Here is a 13,669-nt window from a genome sequence, read left to right on the forward strand (position 1 = left end):
TTTTTTGTTTTTTGTTTTTGTGTTTTGTTTGCTTGCTTGTTTTTGTTTTGTTTGTTTTGTTTGTTTTTGCCTTTTCCAGCTTCTAGAGCTGCCTTCCTTTCCTTCCTTCCCTTGCAGCTCCTTCCCCAATCTTTAAAGCTGCCAGCATGGCATTTTGCTCAGGAGCCACATTGCCTTCTCGGTCAAATTTTCCTTTCCCTGACTCTGAAAAGGACACTTGTGGTGATAGTTAGGGCCCACACAGACAGTCTTCATCTCAAGCTACTTAATCACATCTGCAAAATCTCTTTTGCCATATAAAGTAACATTCATAGGTTCAGAGGATTTGGACCTAGATCTCTTTGGGGACCATTACTCATCCTACCACATGCACCTGCTACATGCTGGATATTGGAGACCCAGCAGTGAATTAGACATCTTTGCATCTGTGCTCAAGGAGCTTGACATTGTGGGAGGCAGAAAAGATGTACAAGGCACAGACCTGCTTTTTAATTGCGTTCTCTAATAGAGGAATATTTTATCAGAGAATAAATGCATGTACTTTCTTTTACTCTTTTAGCAAGAGAAATTGCCAGCTACTTCTTAAAATAAGCAGGCACAGAAAATCACCTTGCAGCAGACACTGCTGAGAAAAATTACTTGTGTTCTCTCTTATATAAATAGAGGATGAGTGGGCTCATCTATCTTAAGAAATAACAAGCCTTTTTTTCCCTTTAGTGACTTTGCAGACTGCTCCTTTTTTTTTTTTTCTTTTTTTTTTTTTTTTTATCAGGAGATTGTGGTTTTCTGGCAGAAGAAAGGTTAGGTCGATGTGGTTTAGGAGTCTGTGGTATCCTGGAAAGGTAAAGAAAAACCCAAACCCTAATGCCTTAGAAAAGAACTCTGAAAAACCTGGACTATAAGTAGTACAACATTTGGGGATTTGCTAGTTAGGGTATATAACTAATGCTCAATCACAACACATGAAACTCCTTCCCTTAAAACACTGAGGCTCTGTACCAAGCTATATGGAGTAGTTTCCCCACTCAGGAAGTGCTGTTACCCCTTTGTTGACCCAGCTTTCAACTAAAGACATGCATCTGTCTCAACTGCCATTTGGAATAGCGTCTTGCCAGCAGAGATGGCCCATACCCAGTCAGTATTGCATTCAATTCAGCAGCACCAATCGACCAGAAGTGAATGTTCTGCTACCTCTGTATGGAAGGTAATGACACTGGAACTCTCCCATCTCCATCACTTGGAGTGCCATGACCTGGTCAAGTGCTGAAATCAGAAATGAAAAGAGCTTTTATCAAAAGGACTTAGCCTATTTAATTGGTTTCTTAGTCTGTTTAGGGATGTTATAACAAAATATGATAACCTGATGATTTATAAACATCAAGCATTTATTTTTCACAGTTCTGGAGGCTGGAAGTTCAAGATTAGCGTGTATGGTCAGGTGAAAACCCTCTTCTGGGTCCATATACTTCTTATTTTATCCTCATATGGCAGAAAGGGGCAAGGGGTCTCTCTGGATCCTCTTTTAGAAGGGCACTATAGCCATTCATTAGGGCTCTTCTTTCATGACCTAAGCACCTCCAAAGTCTTCACTTCCACAAGTCCTCACCTCCTGGTAGCATCACCTGAGGAATTTGGTTTCAACATATTTTGAAAGGACATAAGCATTGAGACCATAGCAGTTGAGTTTAATACTGGGGTGTGAATCAATCCTAGAAGAACCTCTACTAATGAGTAAAGAAGGCACCTTAGCCCCTGTGGCCGCTACAAAGCCAGGGAATTGACACAGCTCTGAGTTACAGACATGACCTTTCAAGGCCAGTTTCTTCTTTGACCTGTGTCACAATTCAGGAATTTATGTGAGATAGAGTTAGACTGGATTCTTTGTTGTCAAGACCGGTAGGTACTCAAGATCTCAGGATGCACTTGGTGAAATATTAGAGCACTAGGGTGATGGATAAGAGTTTAGATCTCTGAAGTGCCTGCTGCCATCAGCTGGTGGAGGCTTTGGTCTTCTATTCAGGAGACTTCTTGGAAGTTATATCCTTTGCATCCCAAATGGTGTCAAGATCCTAGTTAAACCTTTATAAAGCAAAATGTGATGTAAATAATGGCATGACAATTTAATTAATAAATTATTGGTGTGTTTCATAGTACTGCCTATAAATGTAATAGAGATTAAAAATGGACCATTCAGTGTGACACAATAGTCATGGAGAAGGTAGACTTTACATGAACATTGAAGCATAGCATAATAAATAATTGAACTTTTTGTTTTGGGATTAATTGCATTTGTTTGTTTATTAGGATCCAAAAATCCTTCTGGTTTTGGAGGAATACTATAGTGTGTGTCTTGTGCCCCACTTCCCATTAAGGAAGTCAAAAGAACTGCCTTCCATTCAAGGAAGCTGAGAAGATACAGACATATAGCCTAGGCTTAGCTAATCAGATTTTTCCAAACAAAGACCTGAATCTTGAATAAATAAGGCAAATAATGCAGGCAGAATTGAGAAATTCTTCATGGTGGTGTCAATGATACTGAGAGGTCAGTGCGCACTTGAAAACATCAGTGCCTTAATCTGTACTGTTTTGTGAGGCTGTGCTCCCAATAGTCCAGTGCTTCTGGGTTCCCACCCATTGCCCAATTTCCTGTCTTTACCTTCCTGCTGTACTCTATTTGTGCTTTAGTTTGCCAGATTCAGTTTCTCTTGCTTGCAAAAAAGAAATCTAACATTGAGAAGAGAGGATGTGGACAAGAACTGAGAAGAAATGTCAGGTAAGTGGAGTGATGAACAAAGGGATAAAATGACATAATACATCTAGCAGATTCTAATGAAACTTCAAGGACTGGAGGGGAAAAAAGACATCAAGTATTCAGGTGATACACAGTAAAGACAGTTCTAGGACTAGAGCAAACAGTATATCTCAGAAAGTAGGATTAAATAATAATGAGTAAGTAACCTCTTAGTCTTTTATTCTTTTATCCCCCAAATAAATTATTTGTTGTATTCTTGTTATATGTCAATAACTATTGTGGCTCTGGACATATAAAAAGGGCAAAATCCATGCTGTCAAGGAGACAGTAGTCTTTTATAGTGCAGTAAGGGATTCAAATTCCCTTTTCCCAAATTTCAGGATACAAATTCCTTTCTTGTTTCAATTTAAACACTTAGATAACTCTCTCTCTCTCTCTCTTGCTAATTATTGCCACCAATTTATCAATTTTAAAAATTGATACAAGTAGAAATTCTAAAGCAACTTAGAATCCTAGTAAATCAAAGTAAGAGAGTGTCAGCCCTGAGGGCAGCATTCTCTGTTTTAAGGCCACATACCTATTTGCTAGTTATGGTTAATGATAAATTTATGAGTTTACCATGAAATAACATAGTACAGAAAAGAGGGGAGTGGAAAGTCTACATATGAAAGCAGAAAGACCGGTGAGAAATGCTGCCCCACTAGTTACAACTTGACCCAGCTGCCGTTATGCACTTAATCAACTTGCACTCTCAGAAAGCCCTTCTTCCTGGAATATACAGATCTGGATTTAAATTCTATTACTACAATTCTGATAGTCCTCTTGTGACTGTAATAAAACAGAATATAGAGTTTAAAGCATGAAGTGGTGTGCATTCACTAGCCAAACATAAAAGAGACATGTCAAAACTTCTTTCTCATGGTCAAAAGGACATTGATGTCTCACCTCTTTCCATATCCCCCATTACTTCAACAGAAAAAAACAACTAGAAAGACATGCGCTAGGCTATAAGATAAAATTACAAGATGCAGAACTGAGTAATAATCCTAGTCTATGGAAGACTTATACAGCACTGATAAGGAGATTGTCCAAACTTAGTCCTCTCCCTTAATGGATGACTTCTCACGCTATCCACAAGCCACAGGAGCATGCATTGTGTCTTCTATCATCCCATCAGCATACTTGCTGGAGCCCCAGTTCCCTGAAGACTCCTTATGTGGTGATGTGTTGTGGTGAAGTGAATTTAATTAGCTAGGGAAGAGCTTCTCATTCAGGGAGCCAGTAATGTGTTACATGTATGCAGGATATTGACCTCCTTAACACCTTAGAAATTACCACATAGGGTCTGGGATAGTCAGAACCACAGTGCCCACAATGTACACTCCAAGCAGGCTATTTAGTTCAGTTTTATGAAATATTTTCTCTGTTTTACAAATGTGAACTGTTATTTTAGTATTCTGTTTTATGCAACTAAAGCGTGTCTTAACTGGTATACCTCCTCACACACTGTATATTTTGTGTATTTCTGAGGCTCACTGAAATTGAGACAGGGAAAAGGATGACTGTAGGTATACAAGTTTGCACAAGCCTGGGAAATAAGGAGAAGGATCTTTACTGCTAATGCCAAAAGAGAAATGGATGCTGTTTCACTAGTAGCAAGATAAGATCAACCCCGAGGATCTTGTCAGGTAGAGACTATTATAATAATAAATAGTAATTCAGAGAAGCCAAAAGCTACTATTAGTTTAATGTGTTAGAATAGTTCTCAACAAGAATTTGATAAGGAAAATTTGGATTCTTTTCTCCCCATTTTTCCCGACCACCCTGATGCAATACATTTAAAATGTCTCTTTACTACACAAAATCAATTTACATGCAGCTCTCATGTTTTTCCTTCTGGGAATCCATCTTTAAATGAATGGCATATTTTCCAGTGCTACTTTTTTTAGTTAAAGTATATATGAAAAATAGACAATTGAACTTGGCAGGAATTATAGCCATCCTATATTTGAGAAATTCAAGATTTATCACGTAAAAATATATATGTGATCATTACGACAAAATATTGTTACCATACCTCCCAATAAGTAAGTAATCTACACAAAAATATTTTGAAAAAAAAAGTGGTGTGAAAAAAAAGGATAACATTGTCTCTATAAGTGATATTCCAACATTTCTTGCCATTAGCAAGGGATAAGGGGCCAATAGAACAGTAAGACTTATAGGATGGGCATTAGCTGTGATCCCAATCCAATTTATAAATATTGTTATACATTGAAACTGATGGGTAGAAAAAGTGATGCAATGAGAATCTATTTACCCTAATTTATTTATGGTGGCAGGCATAATCAAACCATTTTTAAGTAGGTATGCATTGGATATATTTATAAAATAAAATAACCTTTCTTTTATTCAACATCAGATTATTTATTAATATAATAACTCCCATAAAAATATTAGAGGAGGGAATAATTATTTCAAAACATGAAGAAAAAATCAATAAAATAACCATTCTTGATTTAAAAAATTAGTAACTATAAATAGAAACCTTAATAAACCTGATAAAGTATCTACCAAAAGCCCATAGCAAGCATTATTTCATGATAAAATTTTAGAAACACTTCAGTAAAGTCAGGGACAAGATAAAGATGCTATCATTATTTCCACTACCGTTGTATGGGACATCTGGGTGGCTCAGTTGGTTAAGCATCTGACTCTTGATTTCGGCTCAGGTCATTATCTCATGGTTGGGTTCGTGAGTTTGAGACCCACATCAGGCTCTGTACTAACAATGAGGAGCCTGCTTGGGATAGTTTCTTTCTCTTCTTCTGTCTCTCCCCTAAAAAAAAAAAAAAAAAAAGTTTAAAATATTGTACTGAAGGTCCTGTTAATACAAAAGAAAAGAAAAATGAATAAGTGGTTTAAGAAATGAAAAAGAAGGAAAAGAATTACCCTTATTTATACATGACATGGTTATTTACATAAAATATCCAGAGAGGTAACAAAGTAACAAAGCAAACACAAAAAATTCAGCAAAATTTTATGGATATGAGACCAATGTACAAAAATTGGTGCCCTTTTTATAAACTATTAATAGCCAATTAGAAAATGTAATTTAAAGAAGGATAGCTCCAATTTTAGGAAGAAAATCTAAGACCCTGTGTAATGAAAGTTGTTTAAAACTTTAATAAAATACAAAGCATTACAGGGTATAAAAGACCTGAATAAATGGATAATTGTCCCATGTTCACTGATAAGATATTTTTTGCTAAGTTACTCTATAAAGTCAATTCCATTCCAATCAAAATCCAAATAGGGTTTTTTATGGATCTTAATGGACTCATCCTAAAGTTTATATGAGAGAGCAAAGAGCCAAGAGTAGCTAAGGCAATTTTAAAGAAGGATCATAAGAAAGAGGGGCTTGAAAAAATTTTCATTATGTAGAGTGCATGGGTGTTCACTATGTTATTATCTGTATTTTTCTGTGTCTGAAAATATTTCATAATTGAACTTCAAAAATGTAGAAAACAAAAGAGTATATCTCATGGTCTAAGGTTGGGAAGCCTCTTGTAAACAAGAAAGCAAAAAGCATGAAATTATAATGTACAAATTTGTTATCAGCTAGCAGTACCTTAAAATATAGAGCTTTTGTTCATCAAAAGAGACCATAGAAAGTTAACATACAATCCACAAACTGAGAGAAGCTATTTGAAACACATATAACTAACAACAGAGAAGTATTTAAGCTTTAAAAATATATAAAGATTATCTACAAATTAATTTTTTTAACAAATTAATTTTCAAAAGCAACAAGCCTATAAAAAGTGAGTCAAAATTGAGAACAGGCATTCCACAGAAACCCAAATAGCCACTAAGCATTTATAAGCTGCACAACTTCATTGGCAAGGGGTTAATGTAAACTGAAAGAGCAAATTAAAAGAGGATATTACCAGGCAAAAAGTTTTAAACTCTAAAAATAACAGGTGTTATGGATAATCATGTGCCAGTCTAGTCCATGTGAAATGTATCTGTGTATAGATGAATCTCAAAACCCAAATGTGTAGTGAAAAAAGAAGTTAGAGGGGGAAAATGCTGTATGATTCATTATAAAATCTACATCACCAGGATAACTATATTTTTAGGGAATTATACATATAAAACTATATTCAAAAATGCAAGGAAATAAGTAATACAATATTTAGCATAATGTTTATTTTTGTCTGGGTGGGAGATGGAAAGGGACTTCCGAGGTCTCAGAAATACTGGTATTCTGCATCTTCAGCTCTGTAGTGAGTAGCAGGGTATTCTTTTTATTATTCTTTAAAATGTGCACATACGGGATACACTCATATATGCATATTTCACAATGAACATTCCTTTTAAAAAATCTAGTCTGACTTTAAAGGCAGCCCTTACAAAATTGTTCACATCATCAAGTTCTAGACTGTGAGTCAGGATTTCCTTGTTACCATGTCACCAAACAAAATACGGAATTCTCTTGGCTTCTGAGGCTGATGTAAGATGGAAACCTTCAGCTGCAACCTGTCTCCAAAGCACTTGTTCTTCACACCTGCCTCATTGTTTTCAATCATTTCTCTACTTCAGAACAAATGTGACTTTATACAATATATTTGCAAATTAAATGTCATCTTTGATTCTCTACTTAGGGCCTTTAAGAAAAGTTCTAGTTTTTTAAAAAAAAGACAAAAAACGGTTCCTTAATTTAAAGAGCATGAAAACAACCGGTGTACATCAGTTAATGCAACTTTGGAAGGCCACATCAAGACCAGATGCCCTCGATCAGTGGATCAGTGAGACTTTCCAAGAGAAACCTCAGAAGACCTGTTTTTAAGAGAGGGGTGGGTCATCTCTAGTTGTAGGGGGAGGTTGGGAGTTCGGCTAGAACCCGCTCCACCCCTTTTCTCCACCCGCACAGAACGCCCAGAAAAGCTCTCCCCTCATTCGTCCACGCCCCTCAGGCCCTGACGGATAAGAGGAGCCCCTGCGGGGGAAGCCTGCACCCTGCTGGCTCGCGGAGCCCGGCGTCAAAGCCCCGCCCCCCCGGGGTTGCAGGAACGCTTAGCGCGCGTCTTTGGGGAGGCGGGGCTGGTTGTGCGCGCTGACTGGAGGCCGCGGGCTCTCTGCACCCGCTCTCCCTCTTCTCTCTACCCTCACGGCTCTGGCTGGATCGTCTGCTGGTGGCCGGATTCCCTGGTGAGTAGCTGGAAATTCAGGGCCCCGCAGATGCGGCTGCGGCGGGTACGGGACCTACCCCGGGCGCCTGCGCGCTCTTCCGCCAGCCAATGTGCTCGCAGCTTCTGCGGGTGGCCTTTGACCCCGCGCCCCTCCGGCGAGCGAGAGGTGTCGCGCTGCGTGCTTCGGGACCCCCCCGGGGCAACTCACTCTTGTCACTCTTAGCCCTTCTTTGTGTCTGGGTTAGTTTTATTGCCTTCTTTTATTGCCTGCTGTTTCCCGATCCTGCCGGCCTTGTGTCCGCCACTTCTTCGGAGAGGAACCTCCCGTCGCCTCTGTTTTCCCTTCTCTCCCCCAGCAAGTTGGGAATTCCGGGAGTGACGGAAGCTGTTCTAGGCCCGGTCCTTTTGTATGCAAACTTCAGCTAAGCCTTGAGCCTGCGGGGAGAGTGGGGGGATCGAGGCCTACCGGGCTCCGGGTGTTGGCGGAAGGTCGCGGCCACCAACCTCCTGGAGCCTTTGGGCCACCGCAGCGGTGGTTTTTCCATTTGCTTGTTAAAACACTTTTGGCTCTGTCTTCGTAGACTATTATTATCTTTTGTTAAGTTTCAGGATGCAGCTATGCCGGACTATGTCTTGTTACATTTTCTAAAGAAGCAAATTGAAATTCAGGCGTTTACGACAGTTTTAGTTGTATTATTGTAAGACCCTCTGGATAAGTGTTAAGGGAAAACCTCGAAGTGTTTAAAGACCAGTAAGGGAGGATAATAGGATATGATGTTAAAAAAGACGAATAGGACTGGAATGGGTTTATGTTCAAGTATTTTAGACAGTTTAGGAGAAAAAAATAAAATCAAATCTAGGTATTGGTAATATTGCCACATTGCTTACTGGTCACTTTCACGACAATACGTTATTTTCTCCTTCTTGAGCTATATGTAAACTCCTAAAACCGGTGTAGTGCTGTGAATTTTGTGTATTTTCAGGCTCTATCTGTGCATAAAACATTACCAGAGATGTTGCTGTTAGTCACGTGGTGAACAGTAAGTGTATGATCAGAAAGTAAACGGTCTTCAGATTAAATTTGAGCTGCAATTTATGAGTAGGTAGCAGATAATCTTGTTTTCTAAGACCATACTACTTATTTATTTATTTATTTTTAAAGTTTATTAGAGAGTGAGTGAGCCAGGAAGGTGCAGAGAGAGAGGGGGGGAGAATCCCAAGCAGGCTTTGCTATGACAACTGGACTCTGGCTGGAACCTTCAGAAACATGACCTCATGACCTGAGCTGAAACCAAGAGTGGGAGCTTAGCCCACTTAGCCACCCAGGCACCGCTAAGACCATACTATTTAAATGAAAACTTGACCACATGTTGGCAGTTTTCATCTGTGTCACAAAAAATTTTTAAACTTAATTTGTCTAGTATGTTGTAGGATGGTGGAATAGAAGGCTAGAGCTTGAATTCTAGAGCTAAATTTGTCCTGTTTCTTGCTAGTTGCTTCACCTCGGACATGTTACTTAGCTCTTCACTAGCCCACAGACTGAAAAGTTACCAATTGGTTTGTACCTCTACTGTGTCATCTGTAAAATGGCGTTAAAAAAGTTTTACTTCCTAGGTCATTGTGAAGGTTAAAGTGGAGGGATGAAATTATGCTTAACTGAATTTCTGTTAACCAGCAGGTGTGTTTCATTAAAACTGGGGTAAGGAAGCGTTGGTATAGAAACTTGTTTTGAAAGTTCCAGGTGTGTTGTCTAGTATTATTTTTTATTTACAATAGCTTCTTAGAAAATGAAATTAGAAAACAATACTAAAAAGAAAAAAGCACTATAAGTCTGTATAATTTAGTAATAGGGTAATTAAAAGGTGTTTCTAACTGGATTGACAGCACTTTTTGAAATAATAGTTGATATCACATTGTTCTGTGTCTATTAGGCCTCACTAGACCTCTAAGACAAAACCTAGAATTTCTAGAAGATGAAAAGCATAAGACACAAAAGTACAAATGATAGAGTTTCTAAAAGATATTATTAGGTATAACTTCTGTGTATTATGTAATGTAAACTGTCCTTTTCAGTCTTCAATAGCCAATACCCCAATACCTTGAGTAGATTCCTGGTTTGGGTGTCCATACATCTTCAGTTGTGATTTTATTATTTTCTCAGGAGACTTGTGAAATTTCTTGCCTTTGTTGAAGCAATATAAGTAGTTCTCCACTCTTTCCTTGCTAGATAATTAGACCCTGGGCATCTCAAGGGTCATTGTGGTTTTGCTATCTTGAACTTGGCAATTTATTAAAATGGATTTTTAAAATTATTGGATCTAGGTTTCTTCCTATGTAATATGTTCAATATAGACTATAAAAAAGTCCACTATCTGTATAGTCAGTAGAATCTATTTATACACATACTGCCCAAATATATATCAATGTCAAAAACAGAAGGGCCTGACATTAAGTTGTTTAAGCTAAACACTTAATGGTCACTGGCTGTGTATAAGATATATGGGGCTCTACTGCAGTGTAAAGAGAAGGATTCCATTTTTGGAACTTAAAAGCAATCTAGTGGATACAATATATGTAAATAGCATAATACAACACATAAATGCCACTTTAAAAAGTAGGTATTGCTGTAACAATAGAATATTTGAGAAAATGAGTACTTTTCACTGTGGAATCATTAGGGAAGGTGTCAAGAAGAGGCAACATTTCAGCATTGTCTTGAAGGAGGAGTAGCATTTTAAAAGTTAGTCCTGTAGAGAATGGACCTTTAGAGAGAATTAACTATGTGTTAGTTATTAATTGCTTGCTAGATGCCCGTCTTTGATCATCATCATCATCATCCTCATCACCATCACTCTAAACAGGAAATTATTCTAGAAGTTTTATAATACCAACTTATTTCATGCCTACAAATCTGTGAATGAGGTAATAACATTGTATAGATAAGAAAAGAAGCACAGAAAGATCAGGTCATTTGATGAGTGAAATAGCTGAAAAACAAAAACAAAAAACAAAACAGCTGGGGGATACTTGCTTTTAATCACAGTGATCTGCCTTTTGTTTGAGGTGACTTACTGTTAATTGTGATGTGGAGGTTGGGAAGAACCATCTATAATGATGTAATAAATGAACATTTAAATGAGTGAAATAAGTAATGTGAAAAGAGAGGGACCAACTTAAAATTACATTTACAGGCAAAGGTGGGGAATCAACCAGGCAACTTCCATAAATGGACGTTTTATGTTTTGTGTTCTTCTGTAGATCTGAGAAACGAATCTGAGAAATGAATCTAACAAATGTACAAAAGTTTCAGAGTTGTTCAGAACTGTGTTTTTTTTTTATATTCATTTTGCACTTATTTTTTTTTTAAATGTTTATTTTTGAGAGAGAAACAGAGCGTGAGTGGGGGATGGGCAGAGAGAGAGAGGGACACACAGAATCCCAAGCAGGCTCCAGGCTCTGAGCTGTCAGTACAGAGCCCCACACGGGACTCCAGCTCATGAACTGTGGGATCATGACCTGAGCCGAAGTCGGACGCTTAACCAACTGAGCCACCCAGGCGCCCCAATTTTGCACTTATTCTTAAATCCAATTGGTAAAATATTACCCTCTTCCACTTCTTTTGCAAACATCATCTTGCATAAGACACAGAACTACTTTGTCAGAAAACACACCTAATGTGTTCTTTCTTTAAAAAGAGATTAAATGATTTAGTGAGGGTCCCACAAGGGGATCAACCTAGCTGATTTGGACTTTGGTTTTAGATGGCAAGATCAGTTTCCTGTTACATATCCTGACTCTTCTACCTACTTCACCACTCAACTGGTCAGTCTCTGAAAAACCAATGTCTTACTAATTAATGCTGTAGTTATTGCTCCCATTCTCTGTGACTTAGCAATATTCATTACCATTATTTCCTAAAATTTTCTTTCTTAGGAAGTATTAAGTTCTAATTTTAGAAGGTAGAGTAAGAAAATATCACTATTATCACCCAGAGGTAATCATTATTTTCTCCTTGGTATATCTTTAGTATTGAGATATTATGTTCATAATTGTTTTTTCTACTTCATTGCTTGTCAGATTTCTCACTATCTTTAAGGGAAGGATTTTTTATTATCAGTTATCTTGATAATTTGTAAATTTCAGTACAACAAATCCCTATATACTTCTCTTGCATTTCACCAAATGGTAATATCTTAACTGTATTTGCTTTATCATTATACGCATGTACACACTTCTGTATTATGTTGTACATAATTATATACATTACGTGTAACATGCATGTGTGTACATAGGTGTATATATGTATGTAATGTATGGATATGTGTGTGTCTAATGTCTGATGTTTCCTCATGATTAGATCCAAATTAAATTTTGACAGGAGTACCATAGCAGTGATTGTTTCCTTCTTAGGGCATCCTCTCAGGAAACTTATATCTACCTAACCAGAATTAACTGATGAAGTTCATTTTGATCACTCGTTTAAGGTGGTGTCTGCTAGGTTTTGCACTGAGTTACTGTTGTTCCCTTTGTAGTTAATTAGGTGTCTTTTGGAGAGATACTTTGCCAATATATGGATATCCTGTTTCTCATCAAACTTTTATTTCCTCATTTAAAATCTGTTGATGATTTTGCCTAATAATAGTTGTTATTATGGTGGTTGCCAAATAGTGGTATTCCATTATTCTATCTAAATTTATTAGTTGCGGGGGCGCCTGGGTGGCTCAGTCAGTTAAGCGTCCAACTTCTGCTCAGGTCATGATCTCACGGTTCATGAGTTGGAGCCCCGCGTGGGGCTCTGTACTGACACCTCGGAGCTTGGAACCTACTTTGGATTCTGTGTCTCCTTCTCTCTCTGCCCCTTCCCAACTTGTACTCTGTCTCTCTATGTCTCTCAAAAAATAAATGTAAAACAAATTTTTTTAAGTTTATTAGTTGGCATTCTAATATGAGTCTTCTCTAATCCTTTTATTTATTTTTGCATTTTAAACATCAGTATGAAAATAAAAAAAAAAACTAAAAATATCAGCATGGATTCATGAATTCTTATTTTAATACCTATCATTTATTACTTATTCCTTATTTTGGTGCTGAAATTGTCCTGGATTTAGGCAGTGATTGCCCCTCAGTCTGGCTTTTGTGTCGAATGGACATATCCCCAACACTTCTTGAGTACTTTACTTTCTGGTAAGATGATCAAGGCTCATTTTGTACTTTCTCAGCCACAGTCTGGGAATCCACATTTCTCCAAGGTAACTACTGCTGCTTCTAAGTAGAGAAGGAATATTTAAAAACCAAAAATCTTAGCATCAGATGTGTTCATTGCTGCTGGGGTTTCTTTGGTCCTAGACTGCCAGTGGACAGAACTAGGAAATAATGTGGTTATGTTAATGTGTATATACACACTTCGCCCATTTACTGATAAAAAACACACATCCATACTAATACTGCTAATTACTGTCTGGTAACACAAGTTTCTTTCTAGCCTTCACTTTATACATAACTCAACTTTTTTGTCAGTGAAAAACCTGGGCCCCAGGTTCCAGCATATATTGTTTGTTGGCTTACTTGTAGAATACACATTAAGTGTTAAGAATTGCTAACCTGTACCAATGCAAAAACAGCTTACTAACTGGAGTTTAACATTTTATATTTGTTAGAGTATGTGAAATATAACATGGCTCAAAAAAGAACTATACAAAAAGAGAAGTCACTTCCATCCTCC

General features: G+C 37.6%; 1 protein-coding gene across 2 annotated transcripts in view; it reads left to right on the forward strand.

The window, feature by feature from the left end:
* The first annotated feature begins 7,726 nt into the window (after positions 1–7,726).
* MANEA (mannosidase endo-alpha) overlaps positions 7,727–13,669 on the forward strand; it is a 65,068-nt gene continuing 59,125 nt past the window's right edge. The window contains exon 1 of one of the 2 annotated variants that reach the window (XM_058734735.1): positions 7,727–7,966. The gene's annotated coding sequence lies outside the window, so the exon portion shown is untranslated. Of the gene's footprint in view, positions 7,967–8,087; positions 8,188–13,669 lie in introns of those variants that run through there. The other variant, XM_058734736.1, reaches the window with a different exon arrangement.

This window comes from Neofelis nebulosa, chromosome 6 (genome assembly GCF_028018385.1).
Source record: "Neofelis nebulosa isolate mNeoNeb1 chromosome 6, mNeoNeb1.pri, whole genome shotgun sequence".
Taxonomy (NCBI): domain Eukaryota; kingdom Metazoa; phylum Chordata; class Mammalia; order Carnivora; family Felidae; genus Neofelis; species Neofelis nebulosa.